Source organism: Sciurus vulgaris (genome assembly GCF_902686455.1).
Source record: "Sciurus vulgaris genome assembly, chromosome: 3".
In the NCBI taxonomy this organism is placed as follows: Eukaryota; Metazoa; Chordata; class Mammalia; order Rodentia; family Sciuridae; genus Sciurus; species Sciurus vulgaris.
Window position 1 is genome coordinate 136,807,635 of NC_136463.1, and position 20,531 is coordinate 136,828,165.

The window sequence follows — 20,531 nt, forward strand, 5'->3', positions numbered from 1 at the left end:
ATGTGTGCCAAAGTCCATTAAAATGATATGAGGAATAAGGAGGAAGAGCCAAGTTTCCAAGGGCTTATTATTGTGTAGTATGAGCCAAAACACAGCTCTTTAAAATGAAACAGATTTATTTAATAATAGAATGACAAGAACAATAGGAGTCACAGCAAAAGATAAGTAGAGAACAGGTGGCAATAAACTCTAACTAGTGTGCCAAATGGAGGTTGGTGATGTTAGTAAATCACAAATATCAATCAATATGGGAACCATCATAACATATCATTCTCCTGGAGAGGAAAAATCCCTGATAGGACACCTTTCTGTAAGGGTTCTTGTTTACCTGCTGCACATCCTCTGTTCACAAAATACTGACTGAAATTATCAGCAGGAAATTCTGAGTGCACATACTTGTTGATTTGATTTATAATAATTTAATTCAGATATTATTTAAATATACTTTGCCTAAATAATGTGTACAATTCAGTGATTTAGATATCAAGTCATGCAACCAACATCATAATCAATTTTAGAACATTTTCTTCATTTCATAACAGAAAGTCTTTGTCTGTTTAGCAGACACTCCCCTTGCCCCCAATTTTTCCAGTGCTAGGCAACCACAATCTACCTTCTGACTCTATAAATTTGCCTATTCTGGATGCTCCATGTAAGTGGAATCATAACATGTGGTCTTCTGGGACTGGCTTCTTTCACTTGATGACACAATGTTGTAGTATATACAAGCACTTCACTTCTCTTTATTATGGAATAATATTCTCTTGTATTGATGTATCACATTATACTTACTCAACAGTTGATGGATTTGGAGATAAATGATGGTCAGAGATGCATTCTTTCTTTAATAAAGTGGAAGCAAAAATTCAAAGTTGAGCTCTAACTTGTTCGGAGAGAGCAAAATGGTTGGGTAAAAGAGTGGAAAATTGAAATCTGAGTTGTGAAAAATCAATGATTTTTTAAAGAAAACAAATATCTAATACTTAATATAAAAATTTTTACTGGCCCTCTGCCTCACTGTTATGTCCAAATTTCTTTTGAAGCTAATCACTGACAACTGACATGTTGTATTGACAGGAGAAGGAAATCAAGGAGATAGTACCGTATACCATTGCATTCCACGTTTGAGTTGACACCAGAAAGCAAGACTTCAGGAATGGCAGAAAGCAGAAAAGAGAATAAGAACTCAGAAGAAGCAAGAAATTAGAGACAACTTGAACACTTAAGCAAGCACTGAAAATCCTACAAACCATGGAGTTATGGTGATGTTCATCTACAGCTTTAGATGCAGGGAAACCCTGCTTGGCATGCAAGGACCACCACAATATATGATTTTCTATTATGAAATGTAACTAAAACTAAAAACATATAAATGGGGGGTGGCCATTAAAAAAATTATGCCATGTGCAGTCACTGTAATCCCAGTGACTAGGGAGGTTAAGGCAGAAGAATTGCAAGCTTGAGGCCAGTCTCAGAAACTTATTGAGACCTGTCTCGAAAGAAAAAATAAAAAAGGACTGGAATGTAGCCCAGTGGTAAAGCACCCTTGGGTTCAATCCCCAGTACCAAAAACAAGGAAAAACACAAAAACTTTGTTTTAGGGTACATAATTTTAGTTGTCCCCAAGCATTCATTGACCTGATTTTGGTTTGGGAAAGAATAGGCAAATGCAGGGGGAACAAAGACAGTATGTAACTGTCTGTGTTCAAAAATAAGATTTTGTAGTTTTAAAACACATGCTACTATTATCAGAAAAGATTCTCTAAACTCCTTTTCCTTTCATTTTATCAAAGTTTAGACATGGTAGGCCTCTCACCCCTGTCTAGATAGGAAGAAGTCTAGGTAGGAAGAGGAGGTGGGGAGAGCCTCTTCTACTGTGGGGACAAAGTAGGGAAAAGGATGTTCAAGGCCTGCCATGGATATCTTAGAGATGGAGGAGTTTTTGTTATATGGGTCAAAATTAAGCACAGAGAGGGCTCTTAGGCCTATATCCTCTTTTCCTTTCTTTGTTAGAATTCTGAAAATAGGCTGTCTCTTGGGTTTTTCCATATAAAACTTAGGGCACAGCCACATGAAAATTACTTTGATAACCAAATAGGGTAAGACAGAGTGGTGGTTTGAGTTTTAGAGTTTCCTGTGTAGTGTGGAACTGGGTGAAATTCCAGCCAGTCTGCCACGGGACCCTCCATAATGGGGGGTACCCATGGGCCAGGATTCTGATAGTAGATGAGGCAAAGGATCAGAGACCTGCACCAGCTAGAGCCAATGGGACCCAAAGCCAGTAAAGGGATCTGGATCTGAGATCACCAGCCACATACTGTAAGCACAGTTTGATGTAGTCTACAGGAATTGCTGTTAAGGAACTTGTTTAATGAATTAAACCTTCTGCAAGATTGAGCATTTAGCAAATATATTTATCTCTGTCTTGTCTTTCATCTGTCTAGCCACCAACTTACTTATCTGTCATCATCCATCTACATATATTTTGTTTTGCTACTTATCAACAAGTAGGAAGATAGGCCAGACTCAATATATATGAAGTTGAAAAAATAGAATTTTCTCTGCACATCACAGTTAAGAGATTGAAAATCTGTAACTCATCTGCATATGTATAGCTATGAACTATTATCAGAATATACCATAGTTCTGCTAAATCTTCCTCACTGTTTTTTTGGGGGGTGGGGTGGGGGAGGCCCTATGGTGGAATTGAACCCAGGTGCACTTAACCTCTGAGCCATACCCCCAGCCCTTTTTTATTTTTTATTTTGAGACAGGATCTTGCTAAATTGCTTAGAGCCTTGCTAAGTTGCTGAGGCTGGCTTTGAATTTACAATCCTCCTACTTCAGTCTCCCATGCTGCTGGGATTACAGGCGTGTGCCACTGTGCCCAGCTTCCTCACTATTTTGGAAACTGTTATAGGAATATAGCCAAGGAAAGTCTGTCTACCCTGTTCTTTTTTGTCATCTTATTTTATCTTTCACTTACTAATTATTGTCTTGAACTGTCTGGAGCCTACAGAAACAGGTGGTTGGCAGCACTAGTGTACTGGTATGAAAAGGAAATTCCACATGAGATAGCTTTCTGTTCTGGGACTGACTTTTCATTGTAGAATAGATTGAAACACTCAGAATACTAATTAGATTTTCTTTATTGATTGCATCTCACCCATGCATAATTTTTAACCCACCCAAGGACAGTTTTTCCATTTTACTTTGTTTTTTTAGATATTTGTGGAGTTTTTTTTTTTTTTTAAGCAATCATAGTTTTGAAATGAGGAGTATATTAGCTCACATAAGTAGTATGGGATCTTCTCTGCAAAGAATCTGTCTTGGAAGGGATGATTGAACTACATGTAGACTTCTCTTTAGTCTCTGGCTGTGGGGATTGGTACACTACCTTGGAACTTTCACTATTTTCAAAGTAAGGATGATTTTACTAGGATGATATTGTGATTGTATTAGTCTACTAGGGCTACCCTAGCAGACTGAATGACTTAAGCATCAAAAAAAAAATTTTTGTTTTCACATTTCTGGAGGCTGGCAGTCCATGACCAAGGTGTTGGAATGTTTGATTCTTCTGAAGCTTCTGTTTCTTGGTTTGTAGATGATTGTCTTCTCCCTTTGTGGTCTTCCTTCTGTATGTGTCTGTCATAATATCTTCTTACAAGGCAATCAATCATATTGATTTAGGGTCCACCCAAATGACTTCATTTTAATTTAACTGCCTCTTAATTTAATTTAATTTATTTTTTGTGATGCTGGGAATTGACCCTAGAGGTGCTCTACCTCTCAGCTACATTCCCATTTCTTTAATTTTTGTTTTTAGATAGAGTCTTGCTAAATATCCCAGGTTGTCCTCGAATTTGTAACCCTTCTGCCATAGCCTCCAGAGATACCAGGATTATAGGTGTGTGCCACTGTGTCCATCTCAATGATCTCTTTAAAGACTTTATTTCTAAATATCACCGTATTCTGAACTTTTAGGGGTTAGGATTTTGACAAATGAATTTGAGGGGGCACATTTCAATCCCTGATTTTTAGTAAGTTTTACTCCTTGAAGGAAATCATTCCTGTTTTACTTTATAGGTCCATGGAGGTATTTTGGAGTTCTTACGGGCTTGACTGCCTTTGTTCCCAGCTCAAACATACCAGTAGTCCTTCCCAAACAAATCTTTCACTGTTTTTAGTGGAAAGCTTGTGGAGCTTCAGTGGAGATGAATGGTTCAACCCTCTTGAATGTGCATTTGCTCCAAAAAGAGATGACTACATTCTCTATTATAGCCTTCCCATATATGTAAACTCAACTGTTTTCACTTTACAAGCCTAAATCTGTTAAATATATTTATCATCTTTATCTCTTTTCCAGAAATTTGTGCAAATATCTGTGTCTGTAGAATGCATGGTCTTTTGATTTCCCATTGCTGTGGATTTATTCTTTTTTGTCCACATTTACTGTTATTTCAAAGGAATTTTGGAAAGGAGAGATGGCTTATTGAACCAGAAGTTAACCACAAAATCTTTTCTTTTAATTTCTATTTTTAAAATTTAGATTCATTGTACACAAATGGGGTACAACTTTCCTTTCTCTGGTTGTACATGAAGTAGAGTCATACCGTTTATGTAATCATACATGTACATAGGGTAATGATGTTTGTCTTATTCTATTATCATTCCTTCCCCTGCTCCCTCCCCACCCCTCAGTTTGCTCTATACAATCCAAAGATCCTCCGTTGTTCTCTTATCCCCCCATTCCCTCACCCCCAATATGTGTCATCATCCTCTTATCAGAGAAATAATTCATCCTTTGGTTTTTTTGGGATTAGCTTATTTCACTTAGCATGATATTCTCCAACTCCATTCATTTACCTGCAAATGCCATAATTTTATTCTTCTTTATGGCTGAACAATATTCCATTGTGTATATATGCCATAGTTTCTTTATCTATTCATCTGTTGAAAGGCATCTAGGTTGGTTCCACAATCTAGCTATTGTACATTGAGGTGCTATAATCATTGGTGTAGCTGTGTCATTGTAGTATGCTGATTTTAGGTCCTTTGGGTATAGACCAAGGAGTGGGATAGCTGGGTCAAATGGTGGTTCCATTCCAAGTTTTCCAGTATGGATTTCCGTTTCCATACTGCTTTCCATAGTGGCTGCAGCAATTTGCAACCCCACCAGCAATGTATGAGTGTACCTTTTTCCCCACATCCTCTCCAACACCTATTGTTGCTTGTATTCTTGATAATAGCCATGCTAATTGGGGTGAGATGAAATCTTAGGGTAGTTTTGACTTACATTTCTTTTATTACTAGAAATGTTCAACATTTTTTCATGTATCTGTTGATTGTGTGTAAATCTTCTGTGAAGTGTCTGCTCAGTTCCTTAGACCATCTATTGATTGGGTTCTTTGTATTCTTGGTGTAAAGTTTTTTGAGTTCTTTATAAATTTTGGAGATTAGTGCTCTATCTGAAGTATGTGGAAAAGATTTTCTCCCACTTTGTAGGTTCTCTCTTCACATTGTTGATTGTTTCCTTTGCTGAGAAAAAGCTTTTTAGTTTGAATCTATCCTATATGTTGATTCCTGCTTTTATTTCTTGTGCTTTGGGAGTCATGTTAAGGAAGTCTTGTCCTAAGCTGATATGATAAAGATTTGGACCTATTTTTTCTTCTATTAGGTGCAGAGTCTCTGGTCTAATTCCTAGGTCCTTGATTCATCTTGAGTTGAATTTTGTGCAGGGTGAGAGATAGGAGTTCAGTTTCATTTTGCTGTGTATGGATTTCCAGTTTTCCTAACACTATTTGTTAAAGAGGCTGTCTTTTCTCCATTGTATGTTTTTGGCACCTTTGTCTAGAATGAGATAACTGTATTTATGTGGTTTTGTCTCTGTGTCCTCTGTTCTGTACCATTGGTCTACCTGTCTATTTTGGTGCCACTATCATGCCATTTTTGTTACTCTGTAATACAGTTGAATGTCTGGTATTGTGATGTCTTCTGCTTCACTCTTCCTGCTAAGGATTGCTTTGGCTATTCTGGTTCTCTTATTCTTCCAAATAAATTTCATGATTGCTTTCTCTATTTCTATGAGGTATGTCATTGGGATTTTCATTGGGATTGCATTGAATCTGTATAGCACTTTTGATAGTGTGGTTGTTTTGACAATATTAATTCTGCCTATCCAAGAACATAGGAGTTCTTTCCATCTTCTAAGGTTTTCTTTATTTTTTTTCTTTAGTGTTCTACAATTTTCATTGTAGAGGTCTTTCACCTCTTTTGTTAGATTGATTCCCAAGTATTTTATTTTATTTTTTTTTGAGGCTATTTTGAATGATGTAGTTTTCCTAATGTCTCTTTCAGAGGATCCATCACTTATGAATAGAAATACTTTATATTTATGAGTGTTGATTTTATATCCTGCTACTTTGCTGAATTCATTTATGAGTTCTAGACATTTTCTAGTGGAGTTTTTTTGATCCTTTAAATATAGAATCAAGTCATCGGCACATAGTGATAGTTTGAGTTCTTCTTTTCCTATTTGTGTCCCTTTAATTTCTTTGGTCTGTCTGATTGCTCTGGTTAATTTTCAAGGACAATGTTGAATAGAAGTGGTGAAAGAGGGCATCCCTGCCTTGTTCCAGTTTTTAGGGGGAATGCTTTCAGTTTTTCTCCATTTAGAATGATGTTGGTTGTGGGCTTAGCATAGATAGTCTTTACAATGTCCAAGTATGTTCCTACTATCCCTATTTTTTTCTAGTTTTTTTGAGCATGAAGGGATGTTGTATTTTATCAAATGCTGTTTCTGCATCTATTGAAATAATCATATGGTTCTTAACTTTAAACCTGTTGAGATGGTGAATTACATTTATTGATTTCCGGCTGTTGAACCAACTTTGCATTCCTGGGATGAAACCCACTTGATCATGGTGCACTGTCTTTTTAATATGATTTTTGTATGTGATTTGCTAAAATTTTGTTAAGAATTTTTGAATCTATGTTCATTAGGGATATTGCTCTGAAATTTTCTTTCCTTTATGTGTCTTTGTCTGGTTTTGGTATCAGTGTGATAGTAGGTTCATATAATGAGTTTGGAAAAGTTCCCTCCTTTTCTATTTCATACAATAATTTGAGGAGTTTTGGAATGCGTTCTTCTTTGAAGGTCTTATAGAACTCGGCTGAGAATTCATCTGGTCTGGGCTTTTCTTGGTTGATAGGCTTTTGATAGCTTCTTCTATTTCATTGCTTGACATTGATATATTTAAATTGTGTATATCCTCCGGATTCAGTTTGGGTAGATCATATGTCTCTAGCAACCTGTCAATGTCTTCAAGATTTTCTATTTTGTTGGAGTATAGATTTTCAAAATAGCTTCTAATTATGTTTTGTATTTCAATAGTGTCTGTCATGAAATTTCTTTTTTCATCACGAATTTTAGTAATTTGAATTTTTTCTCTCCTTCTCTTTGTTAGTGTGGTTAAGGGATTATCAATTTTGTTTATTTTTTCAAAGAACCAACTTTTTGTTTTGTCAAATTTTTGAGTTGTTTCTTTTGTTTCAATTTAATTGATTTCAGTTCTGATTTTAGTTATTTCCTGTCTTCTATTCCTTTTGGTGTTGACCTGTTCTTCTTTTTCTAGGGTTTTGAGCTATATATTTTTTGACTTTTTCTTCTGTTGAATGTGCTTCTTGCAATGGATTTTCCTCTTAGTACTCCTTTCATAGCATCCCTGAAATTTTGATAAGTTTTATCGTCATTCTTGTTTACCTTTAAGAATTTTTTAATCTCCTCCCTGATGTTTTCTGCTATCCATGCGTCATTCAACAACATATTATTTAGTCTCCAGCTGTTAGAGTAGTTTCTGTTTTTTGTTTTATCATTAATTCCCAATTTCATTCCATAATGATCTGATAGAATACAAGGTAGTATCCCTATTTTTTTTATTTGTAAGAGCAACTTAGTGGCATAGCATACTGTCTATTTTAGAGACGAATGCATGTGCTGCTGAGAAGAAAGTGTATTTGCTTGTTGATGAATGGAATATTCTATATATGTCTGTTTAAATTATTGATTGTGTTATTGAGTTCTATGGTTTCTTTGTTCAAATTTATTTGGAAGATCTGTCCAATGGTGAGAGAGATGTGTTAAAGTCACCTAGTATTATTGTGTTGTGGTCTATTTCGTTCCTAGACTTGAGAAGGATTTGTTTGATGTACATTATTTGGGGTATGTATATTTATGATCGTATGTCTTCCTGATATATGCTTCCCTTAAGCAGTATGAAATGTCATTCTTTATCCCTTCTAACTTTGGCTCAAAGTCCACATTATCTGATATAAGGATGGAAAACTACGCTTTTTTACTGAGTCCATGTGCGTGGTATGTTTTTTCCCATCCTTTCACCTTTAGTCTGTGGGTATCTTTTCCTATGAGATGAGTCTCTTGAAGGCAGCATATTGTTGGGTCTTTCTTTTAAATCCATTCTGCCAGTCTGTCTTTTGATTAATGAGTTTAGGTCATTAACATTCAGGGTTATTATTGGGATATGACTTGTTTCCTGTCATTTTGGCTTATTTTGATTTCGAACTTGACTTGGTTTCTCCTTTGACTGACTTTTCCTTTAGGTTAGTTCCTCCCTTTGCTGACTTACATTGTTGTTTTTCATTTCCTCCTCATGGAATATTTTGCTGAGAACATTCTGTAGTGCAGGCTTTCTATTTGTAAATTCTTTTAACTTTTGTTTATCATGGAAGGATTTTATTTCATTGTCAAATCTGAAGGTAAGTTTTACAGGGTATAAACAGCAACAACCAGGTGTGGAACAACAATGACAAGCTCTCCACTCAAACTGTAACTTGTTCTTTAAATTCTTTTGATAAAGACAAAATCTATTCTGAAATCTGTTTGGTGAGCTCACAACTCTCCGGTTACTTCCCTTAACTGTTCATTACAGATTTTAACACACTTAAAACCCCTTATAGTCAAAGGTCAACAGTAGGCTTCCTTGTAACATTTCATAAGATGCATTCTTTTCTCCTATTTCCTCAACATTTGCTTCTTCAAAATTGATAACAATATCTGACAACCGGATCCATGGTAATAATACATTTTATATCTAAAAGAGTTAACTAAAACAATTCCAGAGTGCTACTAACAGAGGTCACACAGAGGTGAAATGTGGTACTTCCAATGCTGTCTTCTGGAAGAATAGACAAGTTTTCAAAGCATGAGAGTTCAAGCAGGTGTCATGTATATAGGCAGATTACCAGTGGGTAAGGTATTCATGAAAGACCTGTAGGCAAAGATATTCAGTGATTAAGTGACCTATGTACACCTTATAGCTTTCCTTCCAAATATCAAATATAAGAGAAAGCCCATTTAAAAAGTATTTTAGGTATTTTCAATAGTTTATAAATTATCTGTGGGAAGCTCTGACTTAGTTGTATATAGTTTGATATATGTGTCTGCCATTAAATCCAGGTCCTGTTTTATATCAAAATTTGTGTTAAGCAAAGCCAAGGTACTTGACCTTTGGTCTGTCAAGGTGTTCCTCAAGTAGGCTTTGAGATGCTTTCATCCATTTTCATAGCATTCATTCTCAACCTTCATCACAGGAAGGTTCAGCAAAGCATATACATTAGGACCTTCAGCAAGGCATATACATCAGGAAAAAAATTGATATTAGGCAGATGTAGGGTTTCATAAATGGTGGATGGAAGTTCTATATCTTTCCCTCTGTTTTTCTATTTGATTCTCCAACTGGGAAGCTCAGCTGAAAGTGTGTCAGGATTGGGAAGTCACTTTGGTACCTGTCAGCATGGTCAGCATGGTGTTCCTCTGATATATCGAATTTTAGCTGTCCCATGACTGAGGATACAAAGATAAGCATTTAAGAGCTTTGAGGTGCTGTTCTGAAAATAGATGTTTAAGTTCCTGAATAATATGCTCCACTGTTGGAACACTTAGGGTTTCTTTATAGCAACTTTCAGAGGTTACCCTGCTGAGCCCTATGAAATTTCCCAGGAAGTTTCATCTGGATATCAAGTTTGGTTGCCAAATTTGTTGCTTCCTCAAACCAAAACTCATGATAAACTTCAACATTTTCCATTACTTCACTGGGTGAATGCAGCACTGTGTTCAAGCTACTGGCTGCAAAGAAGACATCAGAAGTTTGTCCCTAGAGATTTTTCCCAGAGGCTCTTACAGACTAAATATGGAGTATTGTTGTGTCCAGGCTTACATTTGTGTCTAGTGGATTCTCTTTCAAAATGAAAGTTGTTGCTTCTAGACTTTTAGAGAAATATCCCCAAGCTATCTACACACTCAGCTCTTCCTGTGCCTTAAACATGTGGTTGGCAAAATCAGTGCCTGTGATGGGGGTGTCTGTTGCATTAAGAACAACTGAGGAAGTTTGTTCTTTTTCCCATTGATCACCACAACTGCTATTGGAACTTGACAATGTAATTTCTGTTCTTTTTCAGAACAGCGAAGAAAGGGGTAAAGAACTGAAGGAAATTTGCCATTCTCAGTGGACAGGCAGGCATAACACTTTTGAAATTTTGGTGGATCTCCTGCAAACACTTGTTTTATGTTTAGATGGCATAAATAGTGACACAAATATTAGATGGAATAACTGTATAAGTGGTCGAGCATTTGTACTCTGTAGTGCAGTTATAGATTTTGATTTCATTGTTACCACAAAAACTTTAAACTTTTATGTTTTCATTTCTATATGTGGTTTATATTTATAAAACATTTTATATATTTTGTTTCAATCCTCAGAACTAACTCGAGACTTATGTGACTTGAATCCTGAGTCTTTTTATTTATACATTATGATGTTGCTGCTTCTAACATAGAGCTTTTAGGATAAAAAGAATTCCGACATGTAATATGGTACCTGGAACCTAGTGGATTCTGAAAATACTTATCTGTCCAGTACTAAGTCCTATGCATTTTTAGGTCTCTGGCAACTGGGCCCATATCATAGTCATGCCATTACAGTAGACTGCAATGTGTATTCATTCTCCTTCAACAGCTCTGCCTATAGCTCCCTATGCCAGTGGCTTATTTTCAGGTCACCAGTTTGTAAAATTCCTCTCCTAAGGATTTACTTTCATTAAAAAACAATTTAATGACATTTCTGGGATTGGTTTCTACATGACAGTGTTTAACAGAATATGTTCAAAGGGTTTTCCTATACAACAGATATATCCCATTCAGTCAAAGTAGTATGTGTAGCTATTGAACATAAAGCAACATTGCTTTATTTTAATATTGTCTCAGGGTAATCGGGTTAATTCACATGATTTTAAAGTGCAGGGATCTTGCAGGATGGAGAATTGTTGACTCATTGTTAGTCCCATAAAATCCTCTCAATGCTCTTGTGCCACTTTTGTTTCATTGGCCTCTTTTGCTACTTTCTCTATTGCCTTTCTCACGTGTCCCTTGGGCTTGGATTACAAGTCTTAATATACAGTGTGGATTTGACGCATCAGATCCTTTAATATGCCCAAGTCACTGATCTGCTGCGATATGTGACTAGTGCTTCCAGACTGATTTGTAATCCTAGGTGAGGGAGAGATCTTCGATGTTCAGGGTTATTGAATTTCACAAGAAGAAGAATTAGATGAAAACACAAAGCACATTATCTGTTAGATTTTAAAACCCTGAGAATTTCAAGGGAAGCATAAGCCATACGTATCTCATCTGTTTACAACTTTTCTTATCAAAATGTTATGTTGTTTAACACAGAGGTGCCTCGGATATCAGTTAAACCTTTTAAAGGATTCTCATTGGATTGTGTAACAGGAAATCATGTTTCAGCAAGGAAAGTAGGCTCTGTCTCTTCTTTGAAGTACTCCATTCCTCACTATTAAGTTATTTTTATCAACCTCAAATCAAGAGATTTAAGACAGATTCATTTTCATGTTATTATTTAAAATGGACTAATGCATTTAGTATAAGTAAGAAATGAAAGAGGAAGTAGCAGTGCCATTATTTTGGCTTGGAAATTGTAAGGGGAAAGAAGATTGTAGGAAAGCAATTTTCTATTATTTTACAAAATGAAGAGTCTAATTTCTTGATTTGTAGGGGTGCAGCTCTTCCTGAAGTTGGAAAACCTTCATGAATAAGTAGAAACAGTGCTAAGAGGACCTTAAAAAATTTAGGTTAAAATCAATAAGAACCTGTATATTTTAATATTTTAAAAACTGATTTTTAATAACTTGAATACCCACCTTTGTGATGTTAAGTAAGAAATGAATTTAGATGAAAGCTACCCTATATTATTGGGATTGCTTCCAAAAGAATTCCATTTTATCTGTTGCATCTGATTGCCACCATAAATTAAGAAAATCAGATTTAGAATTAGAGAAAACTAGTGGTCAACTTGCAAATTTTTACTGTAAGTTTAGTTTATTTTTGATATGTTTCTTATAAATAAACTTTTAAAAGATCATTTAAATTATATGGTAATATTTGTGAGTGAGTTAAAGAGAATAAAAACTTGATATGAATTGAAATATGGTAAAAAAAGATATATATCAGTGTTTTCAAATATCAAGTATATACTAGTGTTGATTACTATTTATCAAAAAGCTCTTATAAAACCTTTGATTTTATCGTCTTATATTCTGGAATAGTTCCTGTGTTTGGTTGTATTCAAAATTCACAAAAACAAGGGTTATGTGTACAACTCTCACTGTTATATTGTCTTACAAACTATAGGCTCAGGAACTTCTCTAGCAGAATTGGTATGGTTTTAGTAATGTGAGATTTTGTTTTCAGTGTTTTTTTTTTTGTTTTGTTTTGTTTTGTTTTTCAGCAAAATCTTACAGATTTCAAAGGCAGAGTCAAATATAGAATTAATTTGTCCAACTTTGCTCTTGCATCCTGGCTTTCCAATTATCTGTGAATTTGAATTTAGCTATGCTATGTGACTTTTAGCATTAAGCAACCTCTGAGACCGTTACCTAGTGTATAAAAAAGGAAGATAAGAACTATATGCCTCACGGAGAGTTTTGAAAATGATGTGTGATCTCCAGTAGATACATCTAGATGATGGCAAGGTCTCAACGAGTGCTAGCTGTTGTCACTTTCATTGTTGCTACTGCTAATGGTTCACATCTAATTTCTCCTTCCAGAAAGATTTCAAGAGTGTTTGTTGCATTATTGAAAGTATTTTGTTACTTGAAAAATTGCATCATTTCTTTGAGATCTAGTTTCGTTTTGGCCTTTCGCTTTGGCTGGAATTTTAAAAAAATAATTGTTGATTGTTCTTACTTGGTAGGTCACTTAAAAGATGGATTAATCTATGAATGAAGTTTATCATTATGATGAATAGATTCAAATGTAGATGAAAGGCGACTCTATTTTTAAGAGTAGCTTTTTCACTTCTCTGAGTCATAGCAAAAAAGAGCAACAGTGTTCATTGTCAATGTGTGAGTTCCAAGAAGTTAAGGCCCTTTTCTCCTCCTCATAACCAAAGGACAATTTAACAGGAAGTATTAAAGTGAGGAGTTTTCTTTTTACAAAAGTAAAGGAAAAGAAAAATCAAATAAAAATTGCTGCCAAGGGAGAAAGAGAATTGGAGAACTGTGACAAATCCCTCTGGGGTCCGGATTGTTGGCGCAATGAGAAAGGTTAAAGTGAAGGGAACAATGGGAAATCAGTCATGAGCCTGAAGCTAGTCATTTGCTTCTTAACAAAAGGGGGATAGAACCAATATTTTAGAAAGGGAGGAAAGCCCAGGGAGCTGTTGCAGAAGCAAGTTCCTTTATCCAAGAACAAAATATCAAAGAGAATTAATAGACAATTTACTGGAACCTGAGTGGCATCTGAGAAAGACTTACATGTTCTGAGAGGTTTCCTTTCCCAGATAGTTGAAATAATGTTATAAAATATTGCCTGTAAGAAAAATATTTGATCATATATTATCATCCTTTTAAGCCTATTAATTTCTTTCTTTTTCTTCACAATTATAAACATAGGAATCTCTTTAAATCCAAGGATCTGACTGTGACTAAAGATGTGTTGTTTTGAGGATGCGGAGATTGCCATTTCCCCCTCAACTGCGTTAATGCTACTAGAATTGCATGTGTATTTTTATTGTTTTCATTTCTTATAGTGTGTGAAAGTAAATATAGTATGATCTTTACATGATTGCATGATTATAAAGAAACAGAACTGTAGTTTGAAAAACTGCACTGCCATTAGCTGACTTAATGTATTCATCCGCACATTGTTAAAAATCTGGATTCTATATGTGTAAGGTAGTTTAGAGAGGTTTGAAAAAATATAAAGTGTAGGTTGAAGGAAATTTGTGGGTTCTTTAAAAATGGGTCCCTATGTACTATGTGATCCCTTCTTAAAAGATGCTTGTGTGAATTGTTTGTTAGATTTGGAACTCAGCACTATTCAACTCCCAATAAAGTTAAGTCATATTAACATTTAAGTGAAATAGTGGAGAATGGGTGGGCAGAGACAAAATTTGTCTTACTAGAAAATTCTAGCAAAAGTCAATGCTGAAAGTATCCAATTTATGATATCCAATTTTTGCTTTCTTGTTGTTCAAGATGGACTGTTCACCTGTTTTGTATACAAATTTATGTCACCAGCTTTATGGACTGTTGTCTTTGTTTTATGGAATAGAACAGAGGGCATGCAAAAGCAAGAAGAAAGGAACCCTTTGACTGTGTTGTGTTGTATCAGACATAATCATGAGACATTTGGTTAACTCATGGAGAAAATAAATGTAGAACTCCTAGTTGACAAAATTTGCCATTTAACTTATCAAGACTATTTCCAAATAAGCACTAGTTCCAAATAAGCACAACTCAGTATAAACAGAGAGATAGGGCACATAGGATCCTGTATGGAACCTGGAATCTGGTATTGAAGGTACATTTAGTTCATGGTATATTGGAGTGTATGTCATAAAGTAATTCAGCCTCAGTTTGTCTGTTTGCAAAGTAGATTGAATGAAGGAATCTTGTTGATCTCTTTGAGTTATAAGATTCTGTGATTCCGTTTTTCATGTTCAAATGTTAGAAAATGATTGTCATAAGTAAGTTATAATTAAAGTGTTGCAGAACTGCAGAAGAAATTGTTTCTTTGAGTTTTGTGGAGGACCTCACATATATGGATTTCACATGTGAATATGAAAGATAATGCATTTGCTACAGAGATAACTGTAAGGACATAAAGATGTGGTGAGGCTTTTACAAAGAACAAGTAGTTAAACTTTTTAAAAACATGTTCCTTTTTCTTTTTGGGGACATCCTTCATTAAAACACACACACACACACCTGTAATAAAATGTGTTAAGTAAATGGGATTCAAAGATTAGAGTGCAAAGAGATTTTATTTCTGATATCCAAAAAGATATAAACGCAGTAAAGAAAATTTGTAGAATGCAAAAAAGTTTAAGAAGACAAACTCACATGCAATTCCAGTATGCAGAAATAATTAACTGTGATTATTTTGATATTTTGGTATGCTTCCTTTTAATCTTTATTTTGTGCATAAATATGCATGCATTTGTATAATTATGCTCCTATTTTACACATTATTTCATTACCTGTTCTAGAACTTCATGTGTCATAGAGGATGGATCTTGCCTGGCTCCTTTTGGGGAACATTTTATTCTGTGCTCCCTAGTCTGCTTTGTCAAGGATTAGTTTTGATCTTAATGGTACTTTAATGGTCACAGGCGGAAGTGGATGATAAGGTTGGATTATAATATATTTATTAAGATATGGTGAGATATTTTTGCCCAGAGATTTTTTTCACTTGTCCTTACATTCTAGATTCCTGGAGGGCAAAAATGAGTCTTTGGTACCACCAACACACACTGTTGGACTTGACATGGAGTAAGTGCTCATGTTTCTTAAACTTTACTTTTGGAGTAAATGGTTCTTTTAGAGGAGGGTCAAATGCAGATCATCTTTCTTGGTAGGAGCTTGAGAAAATTTTGTACATTAGGCAATTCCTAATTAAAAGCCCCATTTCAATACGTGCTGGTGTTTTCCTATGTGTAGTGTGTAAGTGTACAACTTAAGGCATGTGTGGTGTTTTAAGCCTCAGCATGAACAAATTAAGACAAATTAATAGAAATGTATTTATTTTCATGTGTATTAGTAAAAAAAGAAAAATAACTAATGCATCAAACTTGTGATCCCAAGGGTCTTACTACATAGAAAAGAGCTAAATTCAATTGAAAGAAAAATATTCGGTAAATAACAAAGGACAAGTTTTACTAAGATATGGCAAAAATGGTGAAAATTGAAACTACATGACAAATGTTTGCAAACACCTCTGCCAGATTTCATTGATTAGGCAAAGGATACACATACTTTTCTTTCATTTTTACTTCTTTTCATGTAAGGAGGAAATTTTTTTATTTCTTTTATTAAAATTAATTTTTATATTTATTTTTAATTAACAAGTTAAAATTATATGTTTATGGTGTATAGCATGATATTTTAACCTACGTGTGTTACAAATGACAGGATTTCCTTTTTTTGGTGACCAAATAGTAGTTGTGTTTGTGTGTGTGTATGTGTGTGTGGGTAGACTGTTCTCATTATTCACTTATCTGTTGACTTAATTGGATTCTACAATTCTACATCCTGGATATTGAGAATAGTGATGCAATAAACATGGAGTACTAATCACTTTAACATACTGATTTAGCTTCCTTTGGATATATACTCAGCAGAGGATGAGGGCCTGCTTTCCGGTTAGAATGACTTCTTGCTGTTCCCCAATGTGAAGGAAGGGATGAGGGAGCTCTCTAGGTTCTCTTTGTAAGGGCACAATCCTGTTTATGAGGGCTCTTTTCACTTCCCAAAGCCCCACCTCCTAATACTATCACATTACAGGTTGGGATTTTGACATTTGAATCTTGTGAGGCACTAGTTCAGTCTACAGTGCTAGGATTATCTATGACTAGACATTTATGTTTGCTTTTAGTCCAGATTCTTGTAAGAGATCCTGAGGAGACACACACACTTGGACATTCACAGCTGCTGTACCAGTGATTCAGTGATTCCAACAGGATGACCATATAGCCCTCCGCCCTGGATTTGCATGTTACACATTGCTTAGTTCTTTGGTGTGTTAGAGAAGTTTAAAAGCTCTATTCAGGATGGCAATTTGATTGAGCTTACATTTCTTTGGCTTCCAAAATATGTGCATATCTTTCCCTTCCAACTCTAAAACTTGAACTTAATGAGATTCTAAGGTATAAAGTGTCATTTCCAAATGAATTTTAAGATATTTGAATCTGTTAAGTTTTGAATCTTTATTTCATTTTTCTTAATTTTAACTCCTTACAAATATTAAAATGATATTTGATTGACAGTGGATATATTTCTCATGCTGTTGACTTGCAGTCCCAACCTAAGAGATCTACTACTAGAAAGGAAGAAAGAAAAAAAACCTAAAAAATCCTATAACTCCATTTACTCCTCCCTTAACTTAGTTAAATGGCCATTAGTATGCTTGTTCTCAAGGTCAAACAAGGTTGATACTGGATACTGCATTCATCCTCATCAATGAAGAATCCAGGGACCTTTACTTCTGAGTGTAATATAGAATTCAGACTAGGAATAGAATGCATCCTGTGAGTAAGAGAAGAGAGTGATTGGTTGGGAAAGATATCAGGCTAATGAGATGTTTTCTCTCCCTTTAAGCTGGGGCTATGTGAGCACAACATTTCCTAGTTGAGCTATTGGTTCTACACCAGGGTAATTAGGCATTTACTTTCCCCATTTTTCTTTAGAATACACTAATTAGAAAAAAAAAAAAAGTGTCAGAACTGTGGTTGTAGCTCAGTGGAACAGCATTTGCCCAGTATGTATGGGGACACTGTGTTCCATTCTCAGTATAGCATATAAATAAATAAAGTAAGGCTCCACTGACAACAACAACAAAAAAAATTAAAAAGTGTCAAAATAATAGGAAATTTGTGAATTACCCAGACTTTTCCTGATGCTTACATGATGAATGAGACTATAAAACTTTATTTTGTTCCAACAATAATGAACTATTATTTCCACACTAAGATATTGTCCTGGGGCCTTGGTGAGGGTTATTTTTAATTGTTTTTTGATGACAGCATTGCAGATTTACTCTCTTTTAGCACCCTTCCTTGTGTTAGGAAGATGGTTGTAAGTTTGAGATTTAGTGTGAAGATGTGCGGGGAATTGATTGATGTCTCCAGGGAGACATCCAGTGTTGGTCATATTAGCATCAAGGCCTACACAGCTAAGTTCTGTAATACAACCATCTAGTCCTTCAGAACATAAATCTTTGTTTAGATTGATTTTCTTCTTTCCTAGAGTTTTCTGTTTTTTTTTTAATGTCTTTATATTTCTTGATTTCTTTTAGATTGACAAAAAATTATTTTCAGAAGTGAACTCGAAAAATTCTGTCTTTTCTATTTTGAGACTAATACCATAACCTTAAGAGAAAACATTATCTGTATTTTACTCAATGATTTTGAATATCTTTGACTTATGTTTCATAAACACAGGAAAGCCAGGATAAATCTATTAAAGCCTCAACTGCAATGTACGCATGTTCAGCTTGTCTCTTAATGTGGAAAACTTTTCATTCTAATAAAAGGTAAGACTTTATTTCAAGGGCACTCTCTGGGTGATTCAGATTCTTGGATTCCTCTGTGTTTTGTTGAAACTCATTATGTGTCTGAATGACTAGAGGGAGCATGAATGTTTTTATATTCTTCAATGGATGTCGGTTGTAATCAAGTTCAAGTAGCAAACAAAGCTCAATGTGAGTGAATACAAGGGTGTCATCTATTAGTGGCATCTCCATATTTGAGCTTTTGTGCCATTCACAATGAAGGCAACAGACAGGCTGTTGTCAGTGAACACTGAGTGTCTCAGTTTAGTTTGTTCAGATTATTGTTGATGTATCATTAACATAGGAGTGACCTGGAAGGGAGCCAGTTTTTCTGCTCTGTATCTAAAAATGGATCATTGTACTGCTGAGAATACTGTGAAACCAATGTAGAAAATCTTTTATTAAGGAAAGATATAGCCTAAAAGAATGAAAAATTCTCAGTCTAGATATTACACTGTAAGTGATTACTTGTTTGCAAAGCTTCCCCAGACAAAAGGACTTGCTTTCTTTCCCCAGTCCCTTTAAACAAATGTTATTTTCCTTGTTTTTTTTTTTTTGTTTTTTTTTTTGGTCAGATATATTATAATTGACATGAATTATAAAGGTAACAAAAACTTTATACAATTTTTTTTTCCTGTGGGAGGCCCTTAGGTGTAAGAAAACCTGTTCAAATAATTTGAGAAAAGGGCAGACAGATACTAAGAAAAATACTCACACCTTATGGGATTTGAGAATGAATAAAAGAGAATTGGGCTTTTATACCTGAAGTCATGAACAGAACTTCTGTTGTGGTTTGAATATGGTTTGTCTTCTTTGAAAGCTCATGTTGAAGGTTAATACCATTGTGAGGTATTAAGAGGGTGAAAACTTAGGCTATGGTGTTTAGAGATGGACCTTTGAGAGGTGATTAGAACGAGGTAATTCTCTCAAGGTGCAGATGTCCTGATTGAACTGTGAAACAAAATAAACCTCTTTTCCTTATAACTTACTGAGTCTGTGGTATTAGTAATAAAAAAGCAGACTAATATGGTTTCCTTGATCTGTTTTTCTCTGTGGGTGTTTTCTTTTTTCTCTTAGTCAATCCTTAGCTTATTCGTCTTACACTGGAACCTATATGGTCACCTGAACATCAACTTTACATGGTCTTTTAAATCAAATGCCTGCATCTACCTCTGATGGGCTCAGACTTCCTGTGCCTGATTTCCAAATTTCTTATCGTTTAGTCTGATTGATTATAAGTGACTCACCCTGAATACTCTTGTAAGTAAAGTCATGTAGACTCTGTGTGGTATGTTCTATTGAAGTGGCTGTGATGGAGCAGGCATTAATTAGCATGTCTGTTACAGTATCCATGATATGTTTGAATCAATACCCTTCAAACTTTTTTACCAAACCAACTGAAATTTTTCACTCCCTCCCAGAATTCATCTATGTGCTAGTTTTTGAAATACTACTTCCCCTTATTATATGTGATAAACTCTAACATTCCCCTTTTTATTTTTTTCTATCCCAATTCATTTTATTACATAAAAGCATGCTGATCTTGCCTTACTAAACTGATTTCATGATTACTAATGAGTTGTTAACTATAGCTTCAAAAGCACAGGTATATACTGTTCCTTATATTGTTTTTCTCTGTAGCACTTATTAAAACTGTAATTGACTCTCCTGTTATATTTTGTAGTTTCCTTTATAGAAGATATCACAATCGTAATTGCCTCCCTGGTTAAACTGTAAACCACATTCAGAGACTGTGTCTCTCTTGTTTACTGCTGTATTCCCAGCACCTAACAGAGTTCCTGGCACATAGTAGACACCCAATTGAATAAATATTGATGAATGAGTAAACTGAGACCCAAACAGATGGCACTCTTGATGGGCTCACCTG